The sequence below is a fragment of the Echinops telfairi genome, unplaced genomic scaffold (assembly GCF_000313985.2).
Source record: "Echinops telfairi isolate 266 unplaced genomic scaffold, ASM31398v2 ScPeMD7_70;HRSCAF=299, whole genome shotgun sequence".
In the NCBI taxonomy this organism is placed as follows: Eukaryota; Metazoa; Chordata; class Mammalia; order Afrosoricida; family Tenrecidae; genus Echinops; species Echinops telfairi.
Window position 1 is genome coordinate 31,504,836 of NW_022103968.1, and position 5,852 is coordinate 31,510,687.

At 40.5% G+C, this 5,852-nt stretch overlaps 1 pseudogene; it reads right to left on the reverse strand.

The window, feature by feature from the left end:
* Nucleotides 1-1,582: 1,582 nt before the first annotated feature.
* Nucleotides 1,583-2,012, reverse strand: LOC105978456 (annotated as a pseudogene).
* Nucleotides 2,013-5,852: the final 3,840 nt, after the last annotated feature.

Below are 5,852 nucleotides of genomic sequence, written 5' to 3' on the forward strand. Positions count from 1 at the left end.
TTTTTTTTTTCCTAATGGTTACATGTTAGGCTGCCATCCCTAAGGTCAGCAGTTCAAAACCAACAGCCCCTCTGAGGAAGGAAGACAAGGCTTTCCGCTTCCGTAAAGAGTTGCAGACTCACAAACCCACAGGGGCAATTCTTCCCAGCCCCGTAGGGTCACTACGAGTCGGAATTGACTTGATGGTAGTGAGTTTGGTTTTGTTTTTTTAAGATCAGATACTGTGTTTTTGGGATTAGGAGGGTTTAGAAAAACGTCAGTGTGGGAAAAAAAAGTGTGATCTAGGGACAGAAAGTTATTTGTTTCATTTATTATACCTAGAAATGGAATCTTGCTGATAGTAGTAGACATGGAAGAGATTAGGATTTTTAAAATTTTTGTTAAAAGATCATTTTATTGGGGCTTACAACTTTTATAACAATCCATACATCAATTGTATCAAGCATATTTGTACATATGTTGCCATCATTATTTTCTAAGCATTTACTTTCTATTGAGCCCTTGGTATCAGCTTCTCTTTTTCCCTCCCCTCCTGCCCCCCAAGATTTTAAAATCTCATCTTTGAGGTACAGTGTGTTATTAGGTAGGCACCATTTTTTGTCTTTTTAAACCTTTATTCTCTCTCTTTAATACTTAACATAGATGCATCATATTTTATAAAACATATAATGAGCCTTCCTCTAACTTATTAACTAGGATATTACAATAATATTTGTGTGCTTTTCTGTTGTCTCATTCCTCACAGGATATTAGCAGTTTCTTGCAAATTTTATCACATCACATGGTTTCATGCTAGAAATACATTTTAGGTAGTCATCTGATAATGTATGCCTAAGCAGGGTATTGTTTCATGTAGCTTATTTTTGAGATTGCATTGTAGATTTATGAGACTTGCTTTCTTCAATCAATATTGTGTTTCCTAGATTTACCCACGATATACTTTGGATCATTAATTTTCACGGGTGAAGACTATTTAAAAGAATGATTAAAAAAAATAAAATTGTGATATAACTTACATATTAAACATATATACAAATTTTAAGCCAGGTGAATTTTTGTGAATGCTTCTATGTAACCACACCCAGATCTAGATAAAACCATCCTAATGTTCCTGCTGACTCCCTCGTGGGCCCCCTCTGAGCTTCTCCCCCAGTTTAGAGGTTTCCTGTTTCAATATTTGTTTCTGTAGATCAACTTCTCTTCTATTTTGAGCATTATTTATACAGAATCATTCAGTGTGTACTCATTGTTACCTTTTTGATATTTATATTGTAATTTATATCAGCAATTCACTCTTTTTTATTGCTCTGTAGAATTCCATTACATTTCACAGTTTATCACTGCATTAGCAAGCCTTGGTGGTGCAGTGGTTCACATGACCTTAACCCAAGGTCAGTGCTTTGAACCCTGCAAGCAGCTTCATAGGAGAAAGAGGTGGCCGTCTGCTTCAGGACGATGTGCACCTTAGAAACCCTGGGCAGTTCTACTCTGTTCTGTAGTGTGGTTGGGGGTAAAATGGCACTCGATCACTTTTTTTTTTTTCAAATGTGCCAGTTTTAGTGGAAGTTGTGTACATGATGTTTTACTCTTGCATCTTCTCAAGTGATTCTTCCTTATATTTTCCCTTTTCCTTTTCTACTTGGCAAGATTTGGCTTTCCGTTCCAGAATCTTTTTGTGGTCTTTGTCCAGTTTTAACCTCGTAATAACCACCTTGCTGGGGTGAATGCCCACATGGACAGTTAGCTTTATCTCACTGCATGAGCTCAATGTAGATGACGTATTTTTTCCTGTCAACCTGGACCACTTTGCCAATCTGCTGACCTTTGTAGTGTCCTCGCACAACCTGAACATCATCATCCTTGCAGATAGGCATGGACCAAACACTGTATTTCTGTCTCAGGTCCTTGGAAAGAGGGCGAGACATAATCTTCTTGTGAACGTGGGAAGGTGCATTGAAATGCCTTTTTCGGTTTTTGCTCTGGTCCAAAGTCACAAAGGGATTGACCTTCATTTTGGCTGCTACTCCTTCAATGATGGTCCCCAAAAAGAAAAGCCGATGACTTTTTAAAAAGTATTAATACATCCCACTGCTGCAGACAAATGGGTTGTTTTAAGGACTGGTTTTTAACAAGCAGGTCTTTACAGGAGTTGGGACAATGGAGATTACCTTTTAAAGCAGCGGTTCTCAACCTTCCTAATGCTGCCACCCTTTAATACAGTTCCTCATGTGGTGGTGACCCCCAACCATAAGTTTATTTTCGTTGCTACTTCATAACTGTAATTTTGTTAGTTATGTTTTCTGATGGTCTTAGGTGACCCCTGTGAAAGGATCGTTCGGCCCCCAAAGGGGTCAAGGTTGAGAACCACAGGTTGAGAACCGCTGTTTTAAAGAGTGCTGCTGCTTGGAGTGGAGATAGGATAAAGATTGTTTTACTTGGGATTACCTGAGCACCAGCTATACAGGGAGTCCCTGATTTCCGGTGATTTGAGTTATTTACTGCTGACAATGTAGTTGGAACATTGCCTCGTCCAGGGAGGAATTTACAGTAAAATGTGTACAGAAGAGATGAAAAAAATTTGCTGATTTATGTGAATGTGTTCTAAGTATTTGATCAGATTCTTATGGGATAGAGTGGTAGAAAAATCATCCATATGTCAAGAACACTGAATTTAGATTTTGCTACTGCTAATGTGAAATAACTCACATTATGATAATGAAGAAGGGGAGTTGACAGGTTAGGATATTTTTCAAGAAATGTTGAAGAAGGAATAAATAAATGAAGAAGAGGAAGGAGAGAAGTAAAAGAAAAAAATAAAGGATTAGTTGGAGCTTGCTTAAACTAACCCGGGGGCTTCAGATGCTTGAAAACATGGACCCAAACTCCAGTGGATTTGCTCACAGGTAAATTTAGGAAATAGATGTTACCATGAAATACATAGCGAAGGAAACAGAGACAAAGACCATACAGACAGCTGAAAATGACACCCCTTTCCCGTGGAAAGCCTGATGGCCGAGAAGAACCTTCCACAGGCTGGAGCTCCTACCGCCCTGACAAGATGCCATATCACTCACCTCTCTTTATCAGTGGAGTCCGTTTCTGTGATTGGTGTATTTTTATGTATGTACTAAAATAGATCTTTAAGATTACATGTAATGTTTCCACGCCCCAAAACAAATAAGATAAAATTGATAAAGATACTGACGATAAAACAATAGTGAAAATAAAATAATAATTGAAGTATTCAACTTAGAGCTGACTTCAAGACTGAGTAGTTGGAATGGATTGACTGTGCTTGTCTAAGGGTATGTAAAAACCCAAATCCTAGTCTTTATTTAAAAAAATCATTTTATTGGGGGCTCGTACAACTCTTATCACATCCGTTGTGTCAAGCACATTTGTACATTTGTTGCCCTCATCATTCTCAAAACATTTGCTTTCTACTTGAGCCCTTGGTATCAGCTTCTCATTTCTCCCCCTCCTTCTCTGCTCCCCCTCCCTCATGAACCCTTGATAATTTAAATTTTATTATTGTTTTATCATATCTTACACTGTCCATCGTCTCCCTTCCTCCACTTTTCTGTTGTCCGTCCCCCAGGGAGGAGGTAATATATAGATCCTTGTAATCCGTCCCCCCTTTCTAGCCCACCTTCCCTCCACCCTCCCAGTACCGCCACTCTCACCACTGGTCCTGAAGGGATCATCTGTCCTGGATTCCCTGTGTTTCCAGTTCCTAACTGTACCAGTGTACATCCTCTGGGCTAGCCGGATATGAAAGGCAGAATTGGGATCATGATAGTGGGGTGGGAGGGGAGGAAGCAATTAAGAACTAGAGGAAAGTTGTATGTTTCATTTTTGCTACACTGTACTCCGCCAGTTTCTATTTGACCAGGAAGCCTGGTCTTTTTAATTTTTAAAAAAATTAAAAAAAAATTTTCCCCCTCAGTTTTCTCCCTGGCTATCCAGCTTTTCCCCTTCTGATCTCTTCCAGAGTGGTCAGCAATGGCAGCCTGGCACCATCTAGTTCTTCTTGCTCAGGTTCCTGAAGGCCAGGTTCACACGAGCCATTCGTCCTTTGGATTAATTGCTTCCATGTGTTGGATTTTCTTCACTCTTTTGCTCCTGTGGTGGGGAGACTACCGATTAGACTGTAGATGGGTGCTCACAAACTTTTAAGATTCTAGCTACTAATCAAAATAGGATGTAGAACAATCTGCTGCTTCTCACTGTTCACAATATCTTTAAAAGGTCTCTTTTTAATGGTTTCTGTTACTCAGGCAAGGAGATATGGTGGCATAGTGGGTTACACATTGGACTGCTAAACCTCAAGATCAGTGGTTCAAATTTGCTAGCTTTCTCTTATGAGAGCGATGAGGCAGTCTGTTCCCATAAAGATTTACAGTCTTGGAAACCCTAGGAAACAGTTCTACTCTGTCCTGTGCGGTCACTGTGAGTTGGAATTGACTTGGTGGCAGCGGGTTTGAATTTTGGTTTTATGACCTGCATCATGTGGTTATTTTACCTAATTGAGTACACCTTACTTGTCTGGTGGTTTTTCTTTCTCTAAGGGTGTTTTGTATACTCCTTCCTGTATTGAGTTTACACTTACAGATTAACTATTAACTTTGTGTTTGTCCAAATCAATTTACGTTCTGCTTTGTAAAGTATGCTGTGGCATAAGATTGTTAGTTTATCTTGTATGACCTAAAATGTCTCTAGATTTTTTTCTTCTTTCATCTGTTACCGAAGAGGTTTTATTAGAATCAAATGTCCCCTCCGATACGGGACTGAGTAAACTGCTCCACGGTGTTTGTTTTTGTTTTGTTTTTCTAGAAAGCACTCTGTACTCCAGGTCTTTTCTCTTGTAGCAGCCGAGTGCTTAACCACTGCACGCCCAGGACTCTCAATGAAGGCTCTGTCAGATTTTATGTTATGTGAATGCTGGTGGTACAGTAAGTTAAGTGTTGGGATGCTAACCGCAAGGTGGGCAGTTCAAATCTATCAGCAGCGGGTCCTCCAGAAAAAGATGAGGGTGGCTGTTGCTACAAAAATTTACAGTCAAAAAATTTTTTTTCACAGTCTAGGAAACCCTAAGAGCCTTTGTCCTAGAGGAATCGGAATCAACTTGATGGTAATGGGGTTTCTATGCAAGGAGGTACCCCAAGCAAACCGGAATTGTGCTGGGCGGAGAGGAGCTTTCCTAGTACACATTTTTCCTGCTAGGCGGGCATTGAGCAACTCGCCTGAGTTAGTGCACCCAGTGGTGTTGCCTCGGATGGTTCTCTCTGGTCACAGTGACTTTGTGATGGCCGATTTAAGAGAACAGCATGTGGCTGTGAAATTTTGTTTCCAGCTCGGGGGGGAAAAATGCAGCAGAAACTGTTGTGATGTTGAACATAGCTTACAAGTACAGTACTATGGGAGAAACTCAAGTGTATGAGTGGTTTTCCCATATCAAAAAAGATGAAATGTCAACTGATGACAAACTTTGTTCTGGATGTCCATCAACTTCCGGAGCGGACAAAATGTTGACTTGTAGGTTCTCCAACACGAAAATGTCGACTTGTAGTGCATTTGGGGGTTAATTCCACCAGGTCAGGTTGTGATCAAGCTTTCTATTTAGAGGTTCTGAACAGATTGCTTCACAGCGTGCTACAAAAAAAGTCTGATTTGTGGCAGGGGTGAGGGGTCGGTTTTGCCACCACGACAATGCACCATCTCAGTGCACCAGTTTTTGGCAAAAATGGCATGCCTCTCCTGCCCCAGTGAGTTAGTTAATTGTGCCAGCCTGGCCGATAATTACATGTGGGGCTGGTTGAAAGGCGGAGGGATAAATGGGTGGTGAAGCCTCG